Raw genomic sequence first — 12,500 nt, 5'->3', positions numbered from 1 at the left:
TATGTGCATTTTGGAGCTTCAGAGTTGTGGTCACCATTCACTTGCATTGCATGGACCTACAGAGCTGAAATATTCTTCTGAAAATCTTCATTTGTGTTCAGCAGAACAAAGAAATTCATACACATCTGGGATGGCATGAGGGTGAGTAAATGATGAGAGAATTTTCATTTTTGGGTCATTTATTCCTGAAGTGTCCAGATACTTTTTGGGCCACTATAAAACTGAAAACCCACTTCACTGTCTGTGTTTCAGTGCAGATATATCAATGTGCTGTAGAAAGTGCTGATCCAGGCAGAAAGTTTAATCAGAGAAGTTGCTGTCTTGGTGCTTCACTGAGATCAGCTTTTCCAAAATGAGAATTTCAGCTTTTCAAAAGCATATCTGTAGAGTTTCACCCAGAACCGGAGAGCAAAACACACTAACACACACACACACACACACACACACACACACACTCCGCCATGCTTCAATGCACAATGGCCCTGGAGGTCTCTAAAGAGTTTGTGCTTATATTAACAGTTTAGTGTTCCCTGGGTGGATAGGTGCCATCACACCGCGTGAGGCTGGACAATGGCAAGAGTTATCAGACATACGCAGAACTCTCGCACACCTGGGTCTCTGAGCATCGCAGATAAATGCACAGCACGGCGGATTAATCCCACCACAAACGCGCGACATGGCTCAAGAATGCGCAGTTTTGTTTGCTGGTCACCGCGTGCTCTCTGCATACTGATGCGATATTGTTGTCTCGTTGATTAATTCTCAGGAAGTGAGGTATTAGCTGCAATTGTGTGCATGAGAGTGTGTGTGGGTGTGCAAGTGTGTGTTATCTGTATGAATTGTGTCCTAGCTCGGCTTCCTCAGTCTCCTTGAATCATTTACAAACTGAATGACATCTAATGCAGCATTTCTCAGAATGCAAAACACCATCAGCATTTCCTAGCAGTCGTACGCAGAACTACTGTCCAGCTCTGCCAGCAGTTTTTTATTTACACTGTAATTTCAGGTTTATGTCGGACTTATTTTGACCTATTTAATAGTTCAATACAGTGGGAGAACTAATCTTAATCTTGAATTTGGTTGAAATGCCGTTAGATTCTCCACAACAATATATAAATGTTATAAATTAATATTTATAAATTATTTTTTATACTTGTTTACGTTTATGCAATGTCAGGGTGTTCTGGGTGGTTACTAGGGTGTTGCTAGGCGGTTGCTAGGGAACAACTTAATGATTGCAACGTTGTTGCTCACTGGCCCAAGTCAAAAGAGATCATCCACATGTCTCTAGATATGCGTGTGGACCGTTTAAATGTTTTTTTATTTTTATTTTGCTCATTCTTCATCCGTCAGGTATGTTTTTGATACATACTTCCAGATGAAATGCTACTATAAAAGCAATGTTCATGTTTATAATCAGAAGCGAAGTACTGTTTATCTACTGTACTTTTCCGCATCTTCTTTGACTCGAACAAAACGTTTGTATGGAATTATTAATGAATTAATAATTATTTTATAAATATTTTATTTGCAGTTTTGTATACTTGCTCAGTAAGTAAATAAAATGAGAGTGTGCGGTTTTGGATTGGGTTGAGGCGTACAATTTGACACTGCCGACTGATTGATTCGGTCGGGTCTTATTAATGGGCAGCTCAGATAGCAAAATAGCGTTGGGCCGAATTTGGCAACATTTCGGCAGTGAGTTTGGCCCAAATACTACATGGAATTATAAACCATGTAGTCTCATGAGAATTCATCACAATACTAAGAGGTGACAAATATGTACGACTTCATACTTATACATCAACCAATCAAATAAGTGGCACTTTCATCTGTTTAACACATCAGGGCTTTTAACATTAATATCATGCTTATGTTTACGCTCTGGGAAGGGTAAGGTGTTACACTCTATGGTTAGGTTTAAGAATGAGGTTTGGGTTAGGGGTTAAATGTACGAAACCCAGTTTTGGATTAACACGGAACAAACGCCACATTGGGAACTACAAGGACATGAGAGAAGTGTCTCTCATTGGTGAGTGTATAACCTGATTTCATACGAATTAATTCATACGAATTGGTACAAATACGCCACCTTGTACTACTGTAAAGAGTGTCTTTAAATGAGAATTAAATGTTCCTTTTTTCTTGTTTTTGACCAACAACTGACTATAAAGAACAAAAAGGATATTAAAAGAGACATTGTTCAATGACAAATGAATTGCGTGGATCTCGTCTTTGGACACACATTACACAGAACAAGACAAACCAAATATATACATAGTCACGTCGCTCAAAATTTGGTTGCTAATGCGAGTGATTTCTTCTCATTGTAGGACTTTGGTTGCACACAGAGTAAAAGATCGATCATGGGATTTCAGGATCGATATCGAAATCATTCAAATGAAGTCTGCGACGCATCAGAAAATCTATATTTTTACCCACCCATATTTGCCACCTCATACTACTGAGATGAATTCTTGTGAGATCGGGTTGGAATTACGGTCCAGAATTGGCCCAAAATTCACTTGCCAAAAGTCTCCTTTGTCCCCCATATCCCCAGAAAACAGCCGTTATTAGACCACAAGCACACCAGAATGCTCAGCTGTCAGCCATATCACAACCAAACCCCGGAACTCAACCAAATAATTGACACCACCTCTACCCAGAACAAACCTAGAGCTCTCCATCCCTCTGGAACCATAAAATCCATAAAGTCTTAGAAGTCAGACATCGGATTTAATCTGTCATACCTTCTGGCTGTTAGTCTGCGTGATCGTGTGTTGCCTTTTCATTTCAGTCTAATGCGGCCGTATTTTCAACATGATCACACGGGAAGTCGGCATGCTTTTTCTGAAAGTTCCGGTACCCTTGGATCGGCAACAGTATGCTGACTCACTGACATCTCCCTTCGGACATATTTGGAACGGCTCAACAACAATTACCTTTCCTCTTGGCACGACTGGTAACGCGTTGCGTCAGTTGCATGGGAGACCACAGTTCAATCCCCAATCAAACGAGGAAGTAATCACGTTTGTATTAACAATCACGAGCGTGATAAGAAGGTTGCATTTTTATCCCTAACATTGCATTTTGTCTCTACTAATGGCTAAAGTTAGATTTGGGTTTTGGTTTGGGGGGTAGATTAAATACAATTTGCATTTCTCTGCACTGTTTTACACCGTGTTCAGCTGAAAACAATTCTTAAAACTGGCTTCTGGCGACCTCTCCTGGATATAAATGGATGTCACACTTGTTTATGTGCTCTGAAACACTTACCGCTTTAGCCTCTGGAGGCAGTGTTTTCAAATTCGGTCAACGGATACCGATTTCGGCTAAAGAAAAATCGGCACACACTTGCCGATTTTTATGTGAGATCAGGCTGGCATTTTACAGTGTTTCCTACAGGCATGCTGAGATTGAGCCTAACAACTTGCTAAATAATAAGAATGCTATTTTATTGTTTTGTTTTTAATTCTTAAAATAATATTTATCACAACAAAACTGGTAAAGCACTAATTTGTTAAAAAGAAACACACCAGGGGGCCTGGGTAGCTCAGGGAGTATTGACACTGACTATCACCCCTGGAGTCGCGAGTTCGAATCCAGGGCGTGCTGAGTGACTCCAGCCAGGTCTCTTAAGCAACCAAATTGGCCCGGTTGCTAGGGAGGGTAGAGTCACATGGGGTAACCTCCTCGTGTTGAGCATGTTGCAATGGAGACATAGCGCGTGTGGAGGCTTCACGCTATTCCACCATGGCATCCACGCATAACTCACCACGCGCCCCACCGAGAACGAACCACATTATAGCAACCACAAGGAGGTTACCCCATGGGACTCTACCCTCCCTAGCAACTGGGCCAGTATGGTTGCTTAGGAGACCTGGCTGAAGTTACTCAGCACACCCTGGGATTCGAACTAGCAAGCTAGCAAACTCCAGGGGTGGTACCCAGGCCCCCGAAAACCTAATTCTAAAATAATGTCTCTGTTCAATAACTGTGTTATTTGTCTGTGGTCTAAACAGAAGACCTCTGGTTAACCCTGATTTCCAGCCACACGTCTATTAGGAATCCACCCTGCTGCGTAATGTCTTGCAGAAAAGAAATTTTAATTTTAAAGGGCTGCTCCCTGCAAATCTTTCTTTGTTGATTTAATTATGTCTCGCAGAGCAATCCCCAGACCCCGACCTTGCCCTCTCTCTCTCATCTCTCTGAAGACTAGTCCTGGTTTTTCACAGCTTCCAATGCACGTTTAAAGGGGTTGTATTTTGAAAACATTTAATTTTCCTAATCTTTTGAGGGTAAAATATAGTATTTGTTGAAACTAAGCTGCAAAAATGACTCATTCTGAACTTCCGAAACCCAAAACAGATTGTTGATGTTGTCACAGAACAGATTGATTACTTTATCTCATAGGTTCAGTTCCTCTTTAGTAACCTGAGGTGAGGTGTTTCGCTCAAGGGCATAATGACTCACTCCATGCAAAAACCAAACCAGCAACCTTCTGGATAGGAGCGCCAGGCCTTTACCAGTACACACCACTATTCTGTCCCAGAGCAGGATGTTGTGGAACAGAAGTTGCCATGGCAATGCCCTGCACTAAAAACTGCGCCACTGTTGTGAAATGGAAAATGCTAATGAATCCCAATGTCACCTCATTAACCCACAAAATGTTCCTACACTGAAGAGCACTCGGGTGAATAGTATGAAGGTAAAATAGTGCCTAAATGATTTGCATGCGCAGAGTGAAATTTGTGAAAGTGTAAATTAAATTGCAAGCGAAATTTGTTTTGCATGCACACAGAACGTTTTGCAAAGTTTCAAGCATTAGAAAGAAATGATAAGCAATACTTTAATGCTTTGCATTAGTGCAGTTGATGTGTTGTGAATCTGTAATTGCATATTAACACAAAATCAATTTGGTGTGCATTCTTCTGACTTCCTTTTTTCCGTGCTTACACTTTTGGCACTGTGTATGCACCTAAACAACCAAAAACATTGCAAACCTGCAATCAGTGATATGCAAGCAAAGAAAGGGTGTTATGAACAGCAAAACACACACATACACTTTAAGAAGTATGACAATTTATCATCATGATCACAATATGTATGGTCAAATGTCATAATCGTGACTGCCATGGGGTCTGAGTTCTTAAGGAGTTGTAGTGTGAACATCAAAGGGTCTGAGATCACACCAAAAAAGAAACTGGGTCCTCTTTTAAGTCCACTTACATTGCGAACACAAAAAGCACTGAGGTCATTTGCAGCTGGTTCCCTTTTTGGTCCACTTTAACTGAACTGGGTTTGGGTCATTTAAAAACAGACTATATGTGAAATCATTCTTACACTGTGCTTGAAAATCATTTAGGCACTATTTTACCTTCATAAACAGCTTTCCAAGCAAACCTTTGGTTTTAAAGCAGACTAATGGTTGACTAACAGACTGTATATGTTGCAAAATGTGTCATTATTGAAAAAATTAATTTCTTTATATTGAATATTAATGGGGCAACATGAGCGATGTGAAAAGAAATAATAGCTAATTATTTTTTTTATTTTTTATTATTAAGGTGGCGAGGGGGCATTTTACCCCAGGTGTGGGGGGTTATAGTGATATGGTATAGATATAAGGGCAATAGTTATAACTTATGCAAATACGACATTTGACATTGACATTTCAAAATATGTGACGCATGTGAAGATATTTTTTTAATCAAGATTTCTGTGATTTTTTTTTTTTAAATATAACACAATATAAAATGTATATTAGCATCTAATGTGAGAATTACTAGTCATTTGCATGAATTTCCAATTACTCATAACTGATCAATACAACTTGGTGGTTAAAAGTTATGAAACCAACGTATTCTTTTTCAACTAAACATCATCAAAACAACTGTACAACATTAATACGTCTTTACAAAATCTTTCTCATGAACTGCTGAATGTTATTGCGTGAGTGTGATGTAAGCTGGTTCATCATCAGATGGCTACAGAGTAAAATATGGACAATTTCCTCTTCCAAGCCCTATTTAGACGAATGTGTGCATTAACTTTTGTTCTCGCCAAACCCCCTTTAGATAGTAGTACTTTTTTGTTATGTTTGTTACATCTGTCATGTCTGTTTTGTGCAGGAATGTGTGTGTGTGTCTGTGTGTGACTGTATGTGTGTGTGCATGTTTGTAAGCAAGATTCAGTCCCAATGGGAGACAAAAAAAGTGTGTGAGAGTATGAGAAAGACTCTAAATTTAAGTAAAGTGTTTATAAGAACAAATCGAATTCATATATGAACAAAAGAATCAACATAATATGTGTAAAGTCACAGTTGATGCCAGGGTCAAAATTGACCTGCGAACACAAAAGTGGTTATATCTCTTAAAAAAGTTTATTTAAAAATCTGAAAAAAATTTATTATGTGTATTTTGATAGTTTTGACAAACTCACAAAGTTTGGTTTCCATACTAAAAACTATGTGATATTCAAAAATTATAATCTACCTTACAGTATATTTTCAATGTTTTTTTAAGTTATTAAATGTTAGATCAAATGACCTAAAAATCAACCTTTAGACATTGTACGCAATGATCTGGACATGGATCAGGAAAATTTTACAATGCAAAATGACAAACAGGTGTTTGGGAAAGTGCTATGGTAGTTTTCACTGCTATTTAGTTTGGGATAAAAAATAATAAAATAAATTAAAAATTAAAAATAATAAAGGGTAACCATTTAGCCCCATTGTACCCTATAATTGGACTTCAGGGAAAAAGTAAAATGCTACAAAATCCCCTTAACACAAACTCATCTGAGGTTGTGGTCCTACCAGATTTTAAGCATGCAAAATTATTTCGGACTTTGCAAAGAATATGTGTAACAAGCACATGATGTCACATGTGATGTATGACTGATTTAAGCTGAAGTGTGTAATTTCTGCGCCACCCAAAAAAAATTAAATGCAAAAATAAACATTGTTTTCAAACAGCTATGCACCCGTTAAGGGTTAATCAAACAAAAAGATAGTCCCGCCCCTAACTCACGCCATGGGCTGGATGGGTTGCTCAAAACAAACAGGAATTTTTATAGCACCACTGAGACACAATGTATACAGTTTTCAAGGAAATTAACACATGAATGGATTACAGCATACTAAAGTGGGATACGAGAAAGCACTGCAACGCCGAAAAACATACATACTTCAGCTTTAAATTGTAAATTATACATAAAAACGAAAATTAATTTAAAACGTCCAAATATACTGTTTACCCCACTTTCCCTCAACACCGTAAACCATGCTGCTAAGAAGTTTGTGTTCTTTGTACTGAGGCAAGAGATCAATCTGTGACATTTAGATCCTGGATTGGACTTTTTGCTCAATGAATTCACAGATCAGAGTTCACTAACACTTTTAAGGCATTTGTATGAATAAAAGTGAATGGAGCACAAAGTCTAGAAAGACCGTTTATTAAAGCAGTTTCCTGAACTCATGGGGTTTAATACTTGGTCAGGTGACCTCTGAAGTGATGATTATCATTAAAGATGAGAGTATTCTATTTCAATTATTCCAGTGGTAGCGTTGACTCGCTCACCTCGAGATAAGAGCCGCTCCTCGAGGAAAAAGTCAACAAGGGCAGTTTTAATTGAGTGATGAAAACGGGCCGTGACGTTATCAGACTCCTGCTTATCCCTCGAGACTAGGGATGTGAATTGTTAGGGAATTTAACGATTCGGCAGGGGGGGTTGTACTTGCTTGTTTTGATTCAATTGGAAAAACATAATTCAGGCATAATATAATACTTGTTTTAAATTCTAAAAAAGTTAAAAGTTTTATTTAAAGGGGTAGGGTTACACCATGTCCAAAGCATCATCACAGCCAATCAAAACATATTTGATGTTCATTATAAAGTTAAGTGAAGCATGATTTTGGACCAGTGAGATTTTACGGTGGGCGGAGCTAACTAACATGAGCTTTAATTGCTAGTCACTTCACTGTGTTAGGTTTTAGGTTAGTCTATAGTCATTCTTATTAGCTTTTTAGCTTTATATATAAACAATAGAAGTCTATGGCATGCCTCATTTAAATAAAACTATGTGGGTCATTACTTGATTTGTTAAGCTGTTGAAAAATAAATTAAAAATGCAAGTTAAACTAAACAATTCCTTCGATACTCCTCTACTGTGATGAACATGATTTCAATTTCTGAGTTCAAAGTAATTTTGATATTTTTCTCGGGCTTAAAGTAAAAAAAATGTAAAAATAGTGTAACCGTCTGGAGATAGCAATTTTTATTTACGTTTTATTAAAAGCTGAAATTCTTGAAAATGTAGAATTAATCCAGTATAATTAAGCGGCTTAAGTAAAAATACATATGGTATTGTATAGTGAACGTCATATCATACGATACATATGGTATTGTATAGTGAGCGTCGTATCGTACGATACATATTGTATTGTATAGTGAGCGTCATATCGTGCGATATAGATGGTATTTTATAATAAGTGTCTTATCGCACGATACGTATGGTATTTTATAATAAGTGTCTTATCGCAAGATACGTATGGTATTTTATAGTGAGCGTCGTTTCGTGCGATACGTATGGTATTGTATAGTGAGCGTCATATCGTGCGATACATATGGTATTGTATAGTGAGCTTCGTATCGTACGATACATATTGTATTGAATAGTGAGCATCGTATCGTGCGATACATATGGTATTGTATAGTAAGCGTCGTATCGTATGATACATATGGTATTATATAGTGAGTGTCGTATCGTGCGATACATATGGTATTGTATAGTAAGAGTCGTATCGTACGATACATATAGTATTGTATAGTGAGCGTCGTATTGTACGATACATACGGTATTGTATAGTAAGTGTTGTATCGTTCGATACATAGGGTATTGTATAGTGAGCGTCGTATCGTACGATACATATGGTATTGTATAGTGAGCGTCGTATCTTACAATATATATGGTATTGTATAGTGAGCATCGTATCGTACGATACACATGGTATTGTATAGTGAGTGTCGTATCGTACGATACATATGGTATTTTATATTGAGCGTTGTATCGTGCGATACATATGATATTGTATAGTGAGCGTCGTATCGTACGATACATATGGTATTTTATAGTGAGCGTCGTATCGTGCGATACATATGGTATTGTATAGTGAGTGTCGTATCGTACGATACATATGGTATTTTATAGTGAGCGTCGTATCGTGCGATACATATGGTATTATATAGTGAGTGTCGTATCGTGCGATACATATGGTATTTTATAGTGAGCGTCGTATCGTGCGATACATATGGTATTTTATAGTGAGCGTCGTATCGTATGATGCATATGGTATTGTATAGTGAGCGTCGTATCGTGCGATACATATGGTATTTTATAGTGAGCGTCGTATTGTACGATACATATGGTATTGTATAGTGAGCGTCATATCGTGCGATACATATGGTATTTTATAGTGAGCGTCGTATCGTACGATACATATGGTATTGTATAGTGAGCGTCGTATCATACGATATATATTGTATTGTATAGTGAGTGTATCGTACGATACAATACGATACAATATTTTTTGACACACCTAGTATATATATATATATATATATATATATATAGTAAGGCCTGCATGTTTATTGTTTGCATGCACAATTTGTACTATTTACACTGATATGTTGAACAAACACTATAACGGTAAAGTTTCTTTAAGAAAACCAGCAATTTTATCTGATCTATTTCAGTGGCAGTTCCGCATTTTGTTTTGAGTCGCACGACATATTTATTGCAATTAAATGTTTATTTTTGTCAATAACTGAATGTAAAGTACAGAAAGGATATTAAAAGAGACATTATTGATGACAAATGGATTGAGTGGATCTCGTCTTTGATCACATTACATGGACGAGTCAAACCAACCTTCTTAAATGAGTTTTTTTAAAAGATTGATCTTGGGGTTTTAAGAATGGATAATGAGAACCTGGAACCTGAGCACGTACCTTCCGACGTAATTGGGAATCAATTTCTTAGACAACCCTATTTTTCAGAGACCCGTATGTGTGTGTTTACTTTTATGTGATCTAAATCTGACAAAACCTCCCTCTGGGGACGTCCTCATTTGGGAAATTGAATTTATAAATAAAGGAAATAGTGTTTTTCATTTAGGGGAAGGGTTTGGGTTAGGCTTAGTCTATAGTATTTAGCTTTAATTTCAGCAATAGAAGTCTTCAATATGTCCTCCATTAGATTCATATCTTTGAATTAGGAATGCATTTTTCAGTTGTTCAGTGCATTATTAATGTGTAATCTCGGAAGGAATCCCACACACACATACACACGTCTGTCTTAATGATATTTGTTTTGCACTGTGGTGTCCAGAGTGTGTGTTTATAGATGCAGCATTTCTTCAAAAACCTTCTTAAACGATTCCTCAATGTCTGACCCTCCAGAGAGAGAGACAGACAGTTTCAATGCTAGGTGGGAGCAGTTGGATCTAAACCTTGTGTAAAGACGCACTCAAGGGATGTGGTCTGCGCAGCCGCAGGCTTTTTAATTGGTTTCATTTGAATGACTGTAAAAGCCACTGCGTTATGAGATTATATTTATCCCCGGAGTGCGGCTGCTTACATCAGAGCTGAAAGAGAGATTAATGTACGGAATGTTAAACTGTGCTTTATTATTCCATCCAGATTTATCCAAAGAGCTGTGCTGAGCAAAGAAGATTTATGGCCATTACATGCGAGAACTACAGAACTTAAAGGAATGTTCCAGGTTCAATACAACTTAAACTCTTTGTACAGCATCTGTGACAAGCCATCCATCACTACAGAAAAATATTTAGACTCATCATCTCTCATTTTTGTTAAAGTGCAGGTCTTATGTTAACACGTATAATGTTTAAGTCTTATGGCTATACTTTCAAAGTGTGTGTGTGTATTATAATGTTTATCCCAGTGCAACACCTTTCCCTCTTCCACTGTAAGTGCATTACTGTATATTGTATATTTTTGTTGTTTTATTCTGTGGTAATCGACAGCATGCCACAAATGCAGTCTACTGAGCTTAACTTGTTTTTTCCCAGAACAATCCTGTATCAAAGACGCTTTCAAACGCTGTTTACACAAAACAGCAACACTACCTGAAAGAAAACAGCAGACTGGAGTCCTCTAAAGTCCTGTGACTGCAAGAGTTCAGCCAAACGTATTCACACGTTTCAATTCCAGTAAAAACATTTCACTGCTGACATTAACAAGAGACTAAACATTTCTGATCTCACATTCCAAACGTTTGAGTCGAAGTCCTGAGCACATTCCTGGTAGAGATACAGCTGCAGGAAAGAAAAAATCACAACTGAGACCTTTTTAATATCTCAAATGTTTTTCATAGACAGCGAAGAGATTAAATGGAGACTTCTGCTTAATGAAATGAACACTAGATGCGCTACAGCAACAATTACTTTTATTCACTTTCACACAAGTAACGAGTAAAACGGCAGTTTTCCAGTTCATAAACACTTACTTTAACCCTGTTCCTCACACATTATGGCATCTAAACTATGGATGCACCGAGATAAAAACTTCTGGCCGATAATTTTTCAACTCACCTTATTTTGTCACCAGATCACAGTTAAGAATTACACTTTAGAAATGTACAAAGAGGTACAGTTTTTTATTTTTTTGTACAATAAATAATTTCTATTATAGATTGAATCTGTTGCATACATAACAGGCCAAAATCATAAAGAGAGCCACAATGAAACATCAATAGAAGATAAACATGTTTAAAAAGATGCAAAAAAATACAAATAAAAAATACACTGAATACAACCCTCTACGTACACGTTTGAGAAAGAATCGCCATTGGCTAGTCAGTTTTTGTAATAGAGAGATTGCACGTATTTTGCTTTGGATCCTTTTAATCGCATTTCAGCTTGTGTATTATCAATTGATAGTATATGATGTCATGCAATTGCATTTTTAATCATGATAAAATCTGTTGTCCCTGTTTGAAACTTTTGGAACCTAATAATAATAAAATTACATATATAAAAAATATTTAATAATTACATTCTAAAAATAATAATTGAAGTGCTACTGTATTAAAACTACTATGCAAAAATAAATAAATAAATAAATAAAATAAAATTGACCAAACTCCTGCATAAATGAGGCACAAACCTATTTGTTAAATTCTTTTATATTTACAGTGGAGTTCTGAAAATTTAATATTCCATAATGTATCGTGGCTTTAAATATTTACGTATTTACACATTTATAACTCTTAATAATTACTACATTTCGTTACATGTTTGGTTATATGCATTTATATGCATATTGATATGAATAACAAGCACTAAAATGGTACTGTCTATTTAAGAGAACGGCCGCTCTGCCAGCAGTGCACAACAAGAGAGAAGTTGCACAGTTGTCTTCCTTCATCCCTGCAATGTATGATTAGAATTAATGTTCATTTTTTTATCACCATCT

At 36.9% G+C, this 12,500-nt stretch overlaps 1 protein-coding gene across 3 annotated transcripts in view; it reads left to right on the top strand.

Annotated features, from left to right (window-relative positions):
* LOC127436974 (muscarinic acetylcholine receptor M2-like) overlaps positions 1-12,500 on the top strand; it is a 108,087-nt gene that overhangs the window by 30,227 nt on the left and 65,360 nt on the right. The gene's annotated exons all lie outside the window — the stretch shown is intronic.

Source organism: Myxocyprinus asiaticus, chromosome 47 (genome assembly GCF_019703515.2).
Source record: "Myxocyprinus asiaticus isolate MX2 ecotype Aquarium Trade chromosome 47, UBuf_Myxa_2, whole genome shotgun sequence".
Lineage (NCBI taxonomy): Eukaryota > Metazoa > Chordata > Actinopteri > Cypriniformes > Catostomidae > Myxocyprinus > Myxocyprinus asiaticus.
The sequence above is the reverse complement of the archived record's forward strand: the minus strand, read 5'-3'. Positions and strand labels throughout refer to the sequence as shown.